Consider the following 17,842-nt stretch of genomic DNA (forward strand, 5'->3'; position numbering starts at 1 on the left):
GTGCCCGTTTCTGCTCTTGTGCGACGTGTATACTTACTCTTTTGTATACTGGCTTGCGAAGCTGGGGTGAACTTTCTCACACACCGGGCGGTCGTAGAGACATTGCTGAGTCACACAGCGTACTAGGGGAGACTGCATTGCACCATCTTGGATCGAATTTAGATTGTGTGGCTCCAAGCCTAAGTCGCACCTGCAACTTCTATAGGCATTCCACAACTTTTTCTTCACTGCACTTGAGGGTATGTATTTCTTTGAAGCTGTCACCTCTCGAAGAAAGCGTGTGTTATGTTGCCCACGTTTCGGCGTATACGACTCCGTAATGAACGGCTTCATGAATAAGCCAGCCACCCGCAGGCATGCTGAAAGGCCATCGGCTGGCCAGAGAACCACAGTGACGAAAAAGCTTTTATCCTTGTTCACTCGTCAGAAACATACTCTGTATAGTTGAAAGGAGAGTCTATCGTGACTGAGCTTACTTTTTGTTTATGTCTGCGGACACGCTTTATAGTTAGTTATATCATTTACGAGACGACTGTTTTCCAATCCAGATTTACATATTCCTGAAAGCGGGGTCTTTGTATGAGAATCTGTGACGTCAGCCCTTCTTTCGTTCACTCGGTGGGCTTTCTGACATATATGGGTAAAAAGTACCATGACCCCCTATGCCATACCTTGCTGCCTTTGTAACGGACTGGCTTCTGCGGCTGACACTTTTCCTTACTCGCCGGGCTCTCCGATGATCACGAAAGTTGGGGCTTTGTGCCGAGTTTTTAAACGTAACATCGAGCCAGCCCGAAACATCCCACTACGCCAAAGCAGATGGGCGCGTAATTTCACAACGGAAAATCCTGTCGGCGAAGGGAGTCGCAGAGCAGGCGCCTTGTAGAGAAACGTAGAGGCGCACGTAGCCATTGATACAAGGTGAACATAGCCATGAAATATCGAGTGTGAAACAGAAGGAACGCAAGACAGAGGTACACAGGACTATGGATACTTGAAGTGGTCAAAGTGGTTGAACGAGGGATCCGTAGTTAACGTATAGACAGATATTTGCCTTTCTCCCTGACGTAGATGCAAACACACATTGAACGAACTCGCTGTTGCCTTTAATTCAGTTACACGATAGTGCGAGGAAGCCTCGATTTTTTTTTCGACTTGTGTAACATGTATCTGAACCCCTCCACCAGACATTTTCTTCTAACACTCGACTTCATTTTAGTGCTGTCATCAGTCTCAGGCATATGCATTGTGGAACTCGGTATTGACGTATAAGAAAGTAGAAATTGAAGATAGCAGCTACTATCACTTCTAAAGAGCCCTATACAATGTAACAATTTAGCAAACAGGGAAAATCCTAATACTGTAGGGGGGGGGGGGGAGGTGGATTAGGAATAAGATCAATAGTCAATTCGTTAACTTTCACAGAAGAACGGCAGCAAAAGGTGAACAAAGCGAAGTTCGAAAACCGAGTGAAAGGGTGTACACGAATCACAATGCAGCAGGCGCGAACTCAAACTGGGCAGCGCATGTAAAGATGCTTCCTTTCTTAAGTAGTTTTGTACCGGCATTGAAATAATGTCCTTGCGAAGCGCGGCATGCTGCGGCGATCGGTGCCCTTACCACCGCTGTCCAGCATTTGTGTTACTCTCCGCGATTACGTGTACAAAACGACCCACACTATGACGCGCCACTTGCTCGTATACTTACCCAACAAGTGCCGGCTTTAGATGGTTTAACACCACCAAAACGTAAGTACATGAATAGTGGCGCTACGCTCAAGGAGCCGTCGGACCACATGGAAATTTTTATTACCACCAGCGCGTGAGGGAAGACTGCGTTTAAAAATTCAAAATATCAAAAGTCTAACGCGGTGATGACGCTCAGCGCTGTATAGCGTAAGCGAGGTTGCGAAACAGGTGAGCGCTCATTACAAGCGCAATTTACGCAGAGCGCAGCGTATATGCATGCAGGTTTTCTCACTTTCAGCCACGTTGCTTAATACGCACAGACAGCCAGGAGCAAGTTCGCCTGCCATATAACAAGGTGGGTGGGTAAAATAATACCCTCTTTACACGGTCACTCTTAATGACCATCGAAATCAACGACAGTTGAACTTTCAAACTGGAATTGAAGTGAATGACTGTTAACTTCACTTACACGGACTTTCGGGTTAAATTTTGCTATCACGTGAGCGCGCTGAATCGAGAGTAATATGCGATAAATTATTGCATATTTCCTCGCTGCTTTTGCATGGTTATCTTTAAAATATGTTTTATTTATTATTGCGCTGTAACATTTCTCTTTCTTTGACTGCAAAACATAACTAGTGGGAAAAAAATTTAAACGTGAATCCAAGACGGTCCAGTCGGAGCCGTTAGATTTTTCAGTTGGCGAGACACGTGTAGCAATATGCTTATGAGCGCGCAGCTGTGGCAAATAATAATCCCAAATATTTATCAATATGTCCGTCATGGACTTTGTGCACACAAAACGCTTCGCAGCATCGGCAGTTGCGGGTGGCACGTTTTCATCCACGGAGGCTGCCATCTTCCAGTCTCCGTTCAGGGCTGTCAACTGAGACCCTCGACCTCCGTTGAGGCCAACGATCGTTGAGATGTCGATGGCAGTTGGAGTTGCCGTGTAAATTCGGTAAACTGCCATTGACATCAACTGCCATCAGCTCAATGGCAGTTGAGAGTGCCCGTGTAAAGAGGGTATAACTGAGATACCACGTTAACACGGGGAAGCAAGCCGAAATAAGTAGAGAGGCCGCGTGTAAAGATACAGCCACAAAATAAACAGGGTATTTCACTCGCACAAACTAATTAAAATCTCATGGAGCGAACAATGTTACTCGAGTATAGGCGTGCCTGTCTCCCAAAAAGATCCAGAAGACTTCCAAAATAAAGCTTGCTTTGCAGAGTGAGAGTTGCCAGTTTCCGGACATTTGGCGTATTTTCGCATACCACCAGTTCTGCGTTTTTTTCCCAAGCGATAATGTAACATCACAGATCAGGGTTGTTAAGGGGTCCTTGTTCAAGTAGACGTAGACCGCTGTAGTGGCATGGCAGCGCGATAAGGACGACGTCTCTGGGGACACAGCGCAACTTGCTGTCTATTTGTCATATTTGTCGCTATAGAGGTCTAATAAGTATGCATGACAACTGCCGTATAAGAACACTCACTACCGGGCACATCAAAGACCAGGATAGCCACGTTAAAAGAATAGCCAATGCGGACGGGCCGAATGTGTCGGCCCGTTCGAAACAATTGTGAACACGGAGCCTGATGTTTCCACCGTAACACTGAGTGAACCCTAATGACAGGGTTCCAATGCCACACACACACACACACACACACACACACACACACACACACACACACACACACACACACACACACACACACACACACACACACACACACACACACACACACACACACACACACACACACACACACACACACACACACACACACACACACACACACACACACACACACACACACACACACACACACACACACACACACACACACACACACACACACACATATATATATATATATATATACATATAACCTTTGCATTTATTTATTCACAATTATATTGGCTATGGTGTTGGTGTAGGGCTGCTGAGCACGAGGTCGTGGGATCGAATCCCGGCCACGGCGGCCGCATTTCGATGGGGGCGAAATGCGAAAACACCCATGTACTTAGATTTAGGTGCACGTTAAAGAACCCCAGGTGGTCAAAATTTCCGGAGTGCCCCACTACCGCGTGCCTCATAATCAAATCGTGGTTTTGGCACGTAAAACCCCATAATTTTTTTTGTTCACAATTATATCCGCCGAGATGCCGACCGACCCAGCAGGAGCACACATTAGCAGCAGCCACGCCAAACCCGGACGGGTAGGCAAATGAAGCTGTTTTAATAAATGATTCTGAGTGGAGAGAGAGAGAGAGAGAGAATAAACATCTTTAATATGTAAATGCAGCTTTGGAGAGGCGTTGTCATTCCAGAATGCCTTGAGCTCGGGCCGCGTCCTGGGCCGCGTCCTGGGCCGTCGCAATCAGCCGTTGCTGATCTTCGAGGTCGGAGCTGGCCAAGGCTCTCTCCCAAAGCTCGTTGGTGTGGTAAGGGTTCGGAGGATTGAGTGGTGCCTCTCTGCAACCCCCTACTGAGTGGAAAAAGAAGGACGGAAAGAACGAAAAATAAGGAGATACTGTAATACTGTTTTACATTATGTGCAGAATTTCCACTTTACCCTGTCTTACCTTCTCTCTTAAGAAAATTCCATTTATTGGAATTTTCAAGTCCAGTTATTGAGTTTTGTTATGCAACATTTAATACAACTATCAGAGCGCCAGATTCGGCGCTTGCCCACTGCGAACTGATATAAACTGGACGCTCGTCTGGTTGACTCTCCTGCAGTAGGTGAGCTCAGCAGATCATTCCGGGTGCTGGAATTGGACGTTCTCTAAACAAGTAATTGTTAACTGAAAATACTTTGGCCTTGCACAACTTGTCGTGGCGCATTTCAGAAAGCAGCCGTTTTTTTGAAGAAACAAACAAAAGCTATGACATACGACGAACAAATGGTGACTGAAGAAGTCCAGCTTCAATGCCTTCTCGTTCTAATTTTTTTAATGATGCGTGAGTTCTTTATGCACAGAGCGAACACATTCAACCTGCTTTCCATATTTCAAAGATTTAGCGCAACGTTCACGGTTTGCGTCACTGAAACCTCTGTATCCCAACCATGTGCACACAGCCGCTCAGCCGAAGCGATTGTGCTTGTGCGCACAGCGCTCTAGCTAGTAGCGGAACGTAGAAGGCTGACTCTTATTCGCTACAGAGCCGATTGAGCGGAGCGTGTGGGTGCGTCCACCTGGCCTCGTTATTGTCCAGCATCCAAGGTCACTGCGCGTCACTCGCGTCTGTGGGAGACGCACTTACAAAAAATATGAAATCAACGCAGTTCACCGCAGTGCCTCAGCGGGTGAAATCTGCATGAGCGGAACGGACCTTATAGGCGAAGCTCAGCTAAAACTGCTATATCCATTTCGGTGCGTAAACGTGGCCAGTCTGCATAACGATTCTTACGACCCATCCCTGTCACTACAGGAGTTCGCAAGTGCGCACTTGCGATATATATCCGGCCCGCACGTGGATCAGGCGATCAACCACGTGTCTACAAAGCAAGGGCGTCACATGTGCTCGTAGCAAGGGCACAGGCGGCGAAAGGGTAGGGTGTTGTATTACAAAGTACTGGGGCCAGTGCTCAACGCTACTGTTATTGCCCCGGCCCATGTCAATGTCCTGTTCATACAAACGCGTGTGTGCGCGTGCCTGCGGACGCCGTGAAGTCAAACACGCATTTCCTGCTGCGTCTGTCCTCGTCCTTGACAGTGTGTCCGATCCCTGTAGGCCGCCTTCATGAGATAACCGAGCCCCGCACCATGGCCTTGTTCGTTGCGCACGACATTGCAGTGACACGGAAACCACTGCAAAGTGTCACGACGTCTTTAACATAGGATAGCGCGGAGTCGCTGCGCCATTATAGGTGGAGTCGTGAGAAGCGGCGTACGATATCCGGCGCCGAGACGACGAAGGCGTGCGCGTCGTATAGGCAATCTGAGGCACGCGTGCCACCTGCGTGCAGTGTAATGCTTTGTTGTTGGTCGGTCATTTCATTTATGTTCTTCGCGGTGGTGCAGTGGCTGGGCAATTTTCATTACCTCTCTCTCCCTTTTTTCTTTAACGGGAGGGCTATAAAATGACGACATTTGTCGTGACGCAGTACAAACATGCGCGTTTCCTTGTGTGTTTCCTTGGTCGTTATACCGGCGGCGAATGTCTTTATTCGAATGAACCGCATTACCACAGGAAGTTGTTTTCTGCGTCGATGTATCGTGCAAGCGCAGAATTAATTTCAAGTCATTACGGGTACTTCGCAGCGAAAATTCGCGCACTGACTTCGTTTCCTTTTCTATCTCTCTATGCGCGCATGGGTTCATGTGTGCGCGTGTGTTACGACACGCCGATGGCCGTGCTTGAAAGGAAGCATGACGAACGAGCAAGGTCGGTCCATCTCCTTGTTCATTAACTGCTGTTTGTGTTCATATGAAAATTGCGATGATACCACTGCCTTACTCGAAGCCCATGGAAGGGGGGTTGTTTGGTAGTGCTTCCCGTGCGTGTTAATTGTCACCTTGAAGAAAGGGCACGCTGCATTCACGTGTCTCTCTTCGGCCGCCGTTGGAATGCAGCGCTCTTCATCGAATCTGATTGATTTGAAAATAAAGTTTACGTTCTTCTTCTTCTTCCCATATGGCAGCGCTAAGCTCACAAGACACTTCGTTGGGGCCACGAAATACAAATACGTGCTGCCAAAATCAGGTTCCAGAAATTAAATTCGAAGGAAAAGAAATTTACTGTCTGCTGTGTGGTTCTTTAAAAGAAAGCATTTGCGGTAATCGAAGGCTGCGTTCAAATTCTGGCCAGCACTGAAGCGTGTCCACGTTGAAGGCTAAAACAGCATCGAGCCCAAATTATGGAACGCACTTGTAACGTGTCTCTGCGATTTGATGCTATCCTCACGTCCGCGAATAAAACTATAAGTCAAGCAAAAATATTAGCGCTATATTTTACCACTGCACGCGAACCTACGAAAAACACAACGTGACTTCTTTAAGTGCATAAAAAAGCGGGACTAGGCTTTCTTGTGCGCAAGCAAACTTCCTGCCGAGTTACTAGTCAGGCTGGTCAACGGCCATCTTATTTGGACAGCAAAAGTAGCCTGCATCGTTCTTAATTTTGATGTTCTCTTTTGATAATCAACATTTAGTCATGAATTCATTTCAACCACCATGTATACGTCGACCTTGTCTTCTTGGTCGTCGACACTTAGTTGAACCTATATTTTTTTTATTTTCTTGAGTATTTTTCCTGTAACAGCACATAATGGCCCGCGGACACCCTGCTTCAGCGACGGGCTTGTGCGTCAAAACTATTTTGCAACCGGTGAACCCATGACTTCTTCGGGGCGTTGTCAAAACATTAGTGTACGATGCTGCGCTTTACAAGCTTATAATTAGCGGATTTACAGGAGAAACTTGGTTTTTGCGCTGCTGAGCACGAGGTCGCGGGATGGAATCCCGGCCACGGCTGCCGCATTTCGATGTAGGCGAAATGCAAAAACGCCCGTGTGCTTGCGTTGTAGTGCACGTTAAAGAACCCCAGGTGGTCAAAATTAATCCGGAGCGCTCCACTACGGCGTGCCTCATAATCAGAACTGGTTATGGCGCGTAAAACCCCCAAAAGAAGAAGGAGAAACTTGGTTTTTTAGTTCATGGCTTGAGTGCCCAACAAACCTGCCTTTATGAAAAATGCGCCAGCTTTTATATCAAGAAAATTATGGACATCTGAGTTTGCATTGTATAGATGGCTTGCACTGACGTCATCGTAGCCACAATGCTGGTGCATCAGCACGGTGATAAGCTGGGTCCGTGACGTCAGGTGAAAGCTATCATTAGACTATCGTTGTGTACCTTTCTCGGAATATACTATAGCGTTCACCCGCCGTGGTTGCTTAGTGACTATGTTGTTGGGCCAAGATAAGGCGAAGTTTAATTAAGGCACAGTTAATTACGATAGAGTTAATTAAGGCACTGGAACCCATGACGTTTGGTGGGAGTCGAACCCTCACCTTAGATGGGAGTCGAATCCACGACCTTTGGGGTTAAGGCGAAGTTATTAAGGTACAGTTAATTACGGTAGATATAATTAAGGCACATGCTTAATTAAGATACATTTCATTATGGCACTCGAACCCACGACCATTGGGGGAGTTGGACCCACGGGCTTTGGTGTTAATTAAGGCGAAGTTAATTCAGGTACAGTTAATTAAGATATAGTTAATTAAGGCACTCGAACCCATTACCTTTGGTTCCCCCGCGTTGGTTGCTTATTGGTTATGATGTTGGGTTGCTAAGCACGAGGTCACGGGATCGTATCCCGGGCACGGCGGCTGCATTTGGATGGAGGCGAAATGCGAAGTCGCCCGTGTACAGCAACACCACCTAGATAGCACAAGGCCTGTTCACTCTGATCCATGACGTCACGCTACCTGGCCCGAAATTTCCATTGCCAAGGCTGGCCTGACGAAAGCGATGACGTTAAAATCACTGTTGCTAACTTGGGAGCATCCCCATTAGATTCTATGGCAGTCGAGCCAGGTATGACATGTCGGACCAGGTATGGCCAGGCCTGTTCACTCCGATCATGGATCGGAGTGAACATGCCTTGTGCTATCTAGGTGGTGTTGGTACTGCACTTAGATTTAGTGCACGAGAAAGAACCCCAGGTGATCCAAATTATTCCGGAGTCCCCCATTACGGCGTGCCTCATAATCAGATCGTCGTTTTGGCACGTAAAGCCCCATGATTTTTTTTTAACTCTAGCGTTCTATGCAGATCTGCTGATTCGCTACACTAGAGAAAGTATAGAAGGTATTCAGATAAAACAGCTGGAGCTATCTTGTGTGAGCATCATTCCCTCTTTTATGCTATCAGATAAGTATGTGTGCCTCCTATCGGGATTTGGTGTGAAGACGCAATAGGCTTGCTTTTGATTGTGCTTCTGCTGATGTGTATCTTCGGTTTATTGGTTGTCAGCCTGTATTTACTCTGCGCGATCAAGAAATAAACATTTAGCTGTTAGTGCGCCTTCTGGTCGTCTCAGTCTCCTTGCTTCTCCTTCGTGTTCTCTGGCACCGTTTACTTATATATGGCACCATGTCATCCACGAGGGGTGCTTCCAGCACCATCGTATTTGATGGCCTGCGATCTCTAAGGTCTCAGTACGCGCCGCCTTGACATCGAAGGTCACGGCTTGGTGAACAGCCACCATGCCCTTCGAAGCAGCTATTTTTTAGCTGTATACCAAGTTACATGCATCTCGATGCTTATTCCTCTGACCTTCGCAGCCTAGAAAAGCGTCGCTACATTGAAGAGGTTTGGTTATGTGGTGGCATAGACCTCACGACTACAAGGGCGCCAATGGGGTGTACGACGTGAGGCTATTTCCTCGACTGGACTCGACTGAGATCAAGGATTGTCTCGTGCATTCCCACGAGTTTTATGATGCGAGATGAGTTAGAGAGAGAGAAAGTTGATAGAAGAAAGACACATAGAAGAAAGAAAACTGGGCCTAGTTCGGACGGGTCGACGCGAGACGAGCAAGACAGAGAGAAAGAAAAGTTTAACTATATGAAAGGCAGAGAGGTTGGCCTGAGATACATCCCTCTCGCCAGCTAATCTGCGCTGAGGAAAGGGGAAGAGGGAAAGAAAGAGGAGCGTGATGTGTGACTATGACGACAGACGGAAGATGCAAAACACATAGCAGGCAAGTCTGCTCAAAACCGAGAGTGCGGACCCGTAGTTTTAAAAAAAGTCAAGTAAGGTCTGGATGGCCTGAAAACTAGATCTGGAGTCACGCCAAGGGCCGAATATTACTTCCTCTGACAACGATTGCCTGTCGAGGCGGGCAAGATCATTAATCAACCGGTGTCTCTCTTCCACGTACTGAAGGCAGTTACATAGCGCATGCTTTATAGGCTCATGCACATGGCACAGCTCACTGTCTGGAGACTCGGTGCGTCTCATTAAGCGCACGTAACCACGCGTAAAAATTATAGTCTGGGGTTTTACGTGCCAAAACCATGATTTGACTATGAAGCATGCCGTAGTGAGGGACTCCGGATTAATTTTGACCACCTGGGGTTCTTTAACGCACACCCTATGTACGGTACCACAGCGCTTTTTAAGCGAAGCTTTATAAGCTCACTTTTGTCGGGGTCGGTGTACGCGTACGTGATATCATCATCAGCATTGGCTCGAGTGTCGTCGTCTTCTTCTGCAACTGGCTCGTTGGCGCCCCTCGGGTTGCGCTCGTGCTCGTGCTTGGCACGCGCTCGTGCCACTGCTCCCACCTTCGTCGCCGTCGTCTTCGGCCACAGCTGGCGCCGTTGCCGTTCATCATTCCAGCGTTCACTTCTCTTCTGTCGTCGTTCTGGGGAGGCCGCGTTTACGGGGGTATTAGCCATTGCTTAAGAGGGTATGAGCCATTCATTGTCTTACGTGATGGACAGATTTAATTTTGAAGCAATTTAATTTCGAGGAATCGCAAGCAGCAATGGCGGGCGAATGCTGCTAACCACGCCGCCGAGCGACAACAGCGACGAGAAGAGAATCCTACAACGTAACGAAAGGAAAAGTTACACGAAAGGGAAGGGAGAGTAGAAGGAAAGGGAAGAAAAAGTAGAAGGAAAGGGAAGGGCAAGTAGTAGCTCAGGTACACACACGACAAGCTTCGCTTACACCCATATTCTCGACAGTGGAATATGCCCACATATGCCGAGCCCACATTGCTGCCTTGCTCTTATTGGTGAATGTGTAGGAGTGATTCGCCGCTTACTAATACTCTCTGGCGACATTGAAACTAACCCGGGACCCGACACGAACGATGTATTGAAAGAATTGCAAATGATTTCAGCCAGTCAAAACACACTAATCAGTGAGGTTCAAGGCTTAAAAAGTCAGATTGTAAATACCGATAAGATTCTAATGGACTTGAACAAACGAATGACCGAACTGGAACATCATTACCAGGCCATGATACCCCTTCAAAATGAATTAGAAGCTGTCAAATGTGCCTCTGCTCAAACTGCCAGCCTTGTATCCGTCATTGAAAATCGCCTAGACGATGCAGACAACCGGTCCCGAAGGAATAATTTAATTTTCTATGGTCTTCCTGATACTAACCCCAAAGAAACCTTCGCACAATCAGAAAAGCTGGTCATTGATGAAATCGCGGATACCATGAAGGTTAACCTTGAGTCCAAAGATATCGAAGGTGCTCTTCGCCTTGGTCGCTATTCACCTAACCGACACCGTCCCATCATTATCAAATTCGCGTCATATAAAACGCAAGAATCAGTCCTGTCTAACGGCCGCAAACTGAAAGGCAGAAATTATAGCGTGGGCGAAGATTTTTCACCAGCAGTTCGGAACGCCCGCAAACATCTTATTGCCTACGCTAAAAGTCAATCTATGCCGTTTTCCATGCGTTTCAAGACGCTCGTCATGGGTTCCCAGTGCTATGAATATGACGAATCAACTAAATCAGTAAAAAAGATTCAATAGCAACCATTGCGCAAAAAACATGCAGTTAATAACCGCCCTTCCCCCCCTAGGAAGAACCTTTCCTTATGTGTTGTTTATACTAATGCCCGCAGTTTCATTCCCAAACGTGAAGCAATATCAAATCTTGTGACGTCATCTAACAGCAACTTGCTAGTTCTAACGGAAACGTGGCTCACAAGTGAAATTAGGGACGAAGAAGTAGTCCAAGGCTTGCCAAACTTTGATGTTTATCGCTGTGACCGTCAAGGTGCACGCGGGGGTGGAGTTCTTATCGCTTCCAGTAATGAATTATCCTGTACGCCAATTACTATCTCTTCCAACTTAGAAATACTATGGCTTCTTATTCGCTCTTCCCCTCGTTGTGTCATTCTAGGCGTGTGCTACAGGCCACCTACCAGTAATCCAAACTTCTCACCAGAACTTAACAGTGCTTTATGCCAGATTACAGCAAGCCATCCTAACGCTCATATACTCCTGTTCGGTGACTTCAACTTCCCCATTATTGATTGGAATAACCTGACTTCCGCAATAAACAACGCAGAAGCGAAATACTTTGTCGACATCTGTTTGAATTTTAACTTATCGCAACTTATCTCAGAGCCGACACGTGTAACGCGCGACTGCGTAAACATTTTGGACCTTATACTTACTAACCATCCAGAAACCTTATCATCGGTTACCTATCTTCGTCCTATCAGTGACCACAGTGTGATTCATGCCACATTTGACTTTGCCCCAGCACCGCGTGTTCTTTCCAGGAAAACTATCAACCTATATGATAAAGCAAACTTCGAAGCTATAAATGAAGAATTGTGCACTTTTTTACCAGTCTTTGAAACCTCATTCAATGAACGATCTGTTGAAGACAACTGGGAACTGCTTAAAAATAAAATGAATGAACTAGCAAACAAGTATATTCCGAAAATAACATTCCGTGAGAATCATCAGAACCCTTGGTTTAATAACAATGTAAAGAGGTTGGAAAATAAGAAAAAAAGACTTTTTAGTAATGCCAAGCAGAATTCAAGCCCAACTTCATGGGAAAAATACTACGCCGCTGAGAGAGAATACTTACGTGCTGTCCGCAATGCCAAATGGTCCTTTTTCAACAATGACTTACCTAAAATGTTAACAGACAACCCCAAGAAATTTTGGAAAGTTATCAACCCCGGGAACACACGTACTATAACTCTTGTTAATGATGCGGGGGAAATCATGCCTGAAACTGAGTGCGCACTAATATTTAACAACGCATTTTCGTCAGTATTTTCTAATGATAATAACGTTCCATTGTCTAATGTCCCCTGCAACATAGCTTCTAGCATGCCGAGCGTGGTGTTTTATCCTGATGGTGTTTTGCGCATTATTGAAAACCTTAAACTTTCATCCTCAGCAGGTATAGATGATATAAACTCTAAACTGCTAAAAAATACAAAATATATTTCTTTATCATTTTTGTGTCTTATATTCTCTCAGTCACTTTCTACAGCCTCCATGCCTCACGACTGGAAGGTGGGGAAGGTCGTTCCCATCTACAAGTCTGGTAATAAGAACACACCGCTAAATTATCGACCAATCTATCTCACTAGCCTTCCGTGCAAAATAATGGAACATGTCATCTACTCCCTGATCATGAATCACTTGGACGCCAATCAATTTTTTCATTCGGCACAGCAGGGGTTCCGTAAGGACTTCTCTACCGAAACGCAACTAGCTTTGTTTCTACACGACTTGCATATAAACCTTGACTCTAACCAACAAACTGACGCTATATTTCTGGACTATGAAAAGGCCTTTGACAAAGTTCCTCACCGCCACTTACTACTAAAACTTTCTTCTTTGAACTTGCACAGTGACGTACTCAAATGGCCCGAAGCATTCCTTACTGATCGCTACCAATTCGTTTCTATAAATGACAAATCATCCACTCTTCTCCCTGTAGCTTCTGGTGTCCCGCAGGGATCAGTTCTCGGTCCTCTTCTCTTTTTAATTTATATTAATGACTTACCCCTACATGTATCTTGCAAGATACGACTTTTTGCTGATGACTGCGTGATTTACCATCCAGTTTCTAATGCTACTGACGAAAACACCTTACAACAAAGTCTTAACAACGTGCAGTCTTGGAGTGGACAATGGTTAATGACTCTTAATCCCAACAAATGTAAGCATATATCTTTTACCCGCCGCCGTAACCCTTTCCTGTCCTCTTATACAATAGTAAACGTTCCCATAGAATCAGTAGAATCATTTAAGTACTTGGGCGTAACACTTTCTCATGATCTCAGTTGGGGTACGCATATTTCCAACATACTTTCATCAGCTAACAGAACTTTTGGCCTCATGAGACGACACTTGCGTGACGCCCCGCAGAACGTAAAACTCCTAGCTTTCAAATCCCTTATCAGACCGAAAGTTGAATACGCATTACCCATCTGGAATCCATATCAAGTCTATCTTGTTAACGCGCTCGAGTCCTTTCAAAACCGCGTCGTCAGATACATCCATTCATCATACTCATATGACGTAAGCGTATCATCCTTAAGAGCAAAATCTGATCTACAGCCCCTTGCACGTCGTCGCGCTGCAGCCAGCCTTTGCCTCTTTCATAAGTTTTTTACAGTTCCCTAATTCACGAGCCATATATCACACCACCCGCACGCATATCGCTACGAACTGGGCACCCATTACAAGTCTTACGGCCACGCTCCCATACAACTACCTTTTCTTCGTCTTTTTTTTCCCGCACAGCATCAGACTGGAACGCCCTTCCCCACCACGTCGCTGAAATCACTTGCCCGACATCGTTCTTCGAAAATGTGTCTTTGTTGGCTGAAAAATAATCAGCTTTTTTCACCGCGTCATTTTCCCCCTTTCTTTCTGTTTTTATGCACTTGCGAAATGTAGCTTTCTTGTAGTTTTCTGAATACCTGTGTTTCTGTTGCATCAACTGTACCCACCCCTTATGTAATACCCCTAGCAAAGGGGTCGGAAATAAAACTGAACTGAACTGAACTGAAGTGGAAGGGCTGGTGATTTTTTACCTTTCACACCCATCGAAATGCCACCGCCGCGTCCGGGATTCGATCCCGCGCCCTCGAGCCACGCGTATAAATGCCATTCCCAGTCTAAGTCGGTGCAGAAGACTGACACAGCTCCGCTAAATTTTGGTGGTAGCCTAAATATTATGTTAGGGTCAAATCTATGGAGGGGTCTGTGACAATATTCCGCATGGTAGCAGTGCTTTTCTGTCACTTTATGTATGCGAAGGCAGTTGGCGTCCGCTCTTGAAAATGGAATTGTTAGCAGTAGCTCCCAGTCTTCGAGAGCCTTCTTCTCTTCTGCATAGGCCTGTTCATTGGCATGTGAGCTACAGTGATCGGGAATCCATTGAAATGTAATATGATGCCCGTTCTCTTCCGCTAGAGTCCGTAGCTCGGCAGTGTGAAGAGCCAACACTCTGTAAGGGATTTATTTGCACCTGTATGTAGCTGCAGAGCCGATTTCGCGTCTCCGAATATTGTCCATTCTTGAGAAGGTTGTCGCGAAATGTAGAGAACTGTCTCTCGGATTGTCAATTGGTAGATCAGTGCACGCGTAATGCGGAGGTTGTTGGTTTGGCTCCCACCAGCCGCAAGTTATTTTTTCGTCCACTTTCACTTCCCTTTATACCTTATCATTTCTACACTTCTGTTAAAACAACAAATAATTTCCCTTGTTCTTTTCTACGCTTTATTAACTGTTGGCTTCATATGGTTGTGATTAAATAAAATCGGGCCCCTCGGTTCCCCTTCTTCTTGTTCATTGGCGTTGCAAGGTGTGTCACTGCCCTTTTATCGAGTGAAAGCTCACAACGTACCGAAACCATAGCTTCAAAGTTGGAGCGCATACATGTGTAGAAACACGACGTTGACTAAATACGCATTCATTCTGAAAGTGTGTCTGCGATACCGATATCCTGATGCACGTTACTTCTGGCAATGCATTTCTGATACGGGAGGCTAAAGATACATACTAAAACACTGGTGTCTTGCATGACTGTGACAGTGAGCTAGAGGTCGTTGGGCGAAAGGAAGGCTGAATATGTCGGAGTCCGTTCGGCGCTGATAACAATCACTACTTTCACACGGAGTATGTTATCTGCACTGGGGAGAACTGCGATAACTGCACGTCTCATCTCAATACAGCTGAGGCTCTTTAATATGCCCTAACAGGACCTTGATAACTACCACGGAATCCCATTGGGGGGCACGACGTAAAGATGGTATCGAAGTTACTACACGTGGATGCTCGATACTGCCCAGCCTTGAGGCCTTCATTTAAAAAAAATAAAAAATTATTCTTGTCTCGCCGAAGCACTTTTGTTTATGTCTTCATGAAGCTTGTTACGCACACAAGTAAGAATACCCAACGCAAGGGCTAATTCTCATGAAGGGACATAACATGGCCGCTTATCTTCGGCGTATATGTTCCAGCGAGAGAAAGAGACCAGGAAAGGATCAAGGGCTAAAGTCTACCGTTTTACCAAACCACACTGGGAGGATAAAGCGTACACAAAGAAAAATAAAGTGCCAGAAAGGGATGCACGTGCACACACGATAGCGTTCGCTGAGCATCCAAAGAAAGCGGTCGCACAAACGTTTCAAAAACGTGCTATATACGTCCACTGTTCTCCACCATGCCTCACTGCCTGATAATTGTACAGATTAATCTCGTCAGCTTTGAGACTAAGACACCCAAGACTACCCAAAGAATGAACCGTCTCGGCGTTAACTTCATATCCAACAAAAGGAAGCAAACCTTTTTTTTTTCTCTTGATGATCACAGATTTTCGAAGTCGTTTAAACTCTAAAATAAGCTTCTCGAACATAAATGATCACCTTTAGCAAGTATGAAGGTTGTAAAACATTGAAATATATAGTATATAATTTAATATTTAAGTCGTTTAGCATTGTCGGACCTGATGTCATCCACATTATCATCACGTCATGATACAGAGCAAAACTGTCTGACATCGTGTAGAAACGAGGATAAGTGTGATGGTGTTGCTCATAAAATGAATACTGAAGTAAAAGTAAATAAAGGAGTCTGGTTTGCCAGTTTCTTCAGGCTACGTTAGCGAGTGCAGCGATTACAACAGAGCGAGCCATACTTCACGACGCATCCAACTTCTCTTTAACGAAACCGAAACTGGCTCATAGAAACAAGTTGAATAGCTAATTATTTAGCGCGCTTTAGTGTTTTCCAGTGTTTTTTCTATGCTTTAGGGTTGTTCGTACCTACATTTAACCTATTAAAATGACGAGATTAAATTGTGATATCTGTGCTCCTTGAATGATACCTTTAAATTTAAATTCCTCATTCATAACCCGTCACACCAAGTGCCCGATGGCGGCGATAACAGTGGCGGCCGAGCCATTGATGATGGGCGAAAAGAAGGAAAAATGAAATGGATCGTTCCCAAATAGGGAGTCCAAACGAAGCTATCCCGTTATTCATACTGTAAAGCTGCATTCATTTGGTTCTGCGCCCGAAATGGATGTCATTATTTTATCAATGATGGAACTTTTGCAACCGCTTCTGCCAGAGAAAAGCAGATCGCACTTGCCGAGCACCGCCAAAGAGTACCGAGCAGAGCAAAACTTTCCTCACACAGTACAAAAGCCATGACTGAAGAAACGGCAAAAGCAACGACGGAGGGACAGGTAAAAAAAAAAAAAGATAGAAAAAAAAGAGAAGAAGAACAGGGAGAGGAAATTTTACGCGAGTGTCCTCGTGGGCGACGACGTTCTATTCACTTTCGACTGTGGAGGTCCACGCCTCTTCAACCTTTGCGCCTGAAAAGCGCGCGTTTTGTCGAGCCGTTTCACGCCATGCATACACTTGGGGCTTTAGTTTTCTCCGTCGCTTTGGACAGGGGATTTCACTGCCGATTACTTCACGCTTCGACACGAGATTTGCCGTCTCCTTGCTTCGCAAGCTATTCTCACAAGTCCCGGCGGTCAACAGGGCGCACCACGCACTTGGTGTTTTTTAAGCGGGGCTCAGGTGAGGGTTCTTTCCTTTTTTCCGGCCTGCAGAGTAACAGCGTTTTCTTTTTTGTTTTTCTTTTACACTCTCTCTGTCCTGCAGTGGTGGAGGTGGGTCGCCCTCGTTGCACAGGTCGCGTTGGAAGGCACGCGTGATCGCGTGTCCTTCCTTCCTGGTTGTAGGGGGTCGCGTTCTCGTCGCTGCCGGCGGCAGCACGAAGGAAGGGAGCGGCGGGGGGGGGGGGGGGGGGGGGAGGTCACATGCTAAGCCGCGAAATGTAAACAACAAAGTGCCCGCCGTTTACGTCAAAGGGGAAACCCGAGAGTCGTAGACGAGTGAACTTGCAACTCGCACGCGCCACAGCACGCTAGGAAAGCTAGCGGTAGAGGCCGCGTGGAAGGGGTTTGGCACCGGCTAACTAACTGGAAAGGCGGACCTGCATGGTCAAGCAGTGGGCACACTGATATAAAGACTACTTCGGCGAACGCACGGTCTTCGGAAGCGGATGCAGTGATTTTAGTTTTTCCTTTCTCTCTCTCTCTCTCTCTCTCTTTCTTTTGAGGAGGGGAGTGGGCACTAAGGTACCGCAATGCGCACCTTCTC

At 46.1% G+C, this 17,842-nt stretch overlaps 1 protein-coding gene across 1 annotated transcript in view; it reads left to right on the forward strand.

The window, feature by feature from the left end:
- Positions 1-17,842, forward strand: part of LOC119436196 (uncharacterized) — a 184,932-nt gene that overhangs the window by 33,144 nt on the left and 133,946 nt on the right. The window lies entirely within an intron of this gene.

Source organism: Dermacentor silvarum, chromosome 1 (genome assembly GCF_013339745.2).
Source record: "Dermacentor silvarum isolate Dsil-2018 chromosome 1, BIME_Dsil_1.4, whole genome shotgun sequence".
Taxonomy (NCBI): domain Eukaryota; kingdom Metazoa; phylum Arthropoda; class Arachnida; order Ixodida; family Ixodidae; genus Dermacentor; species Dermacentor silvarum.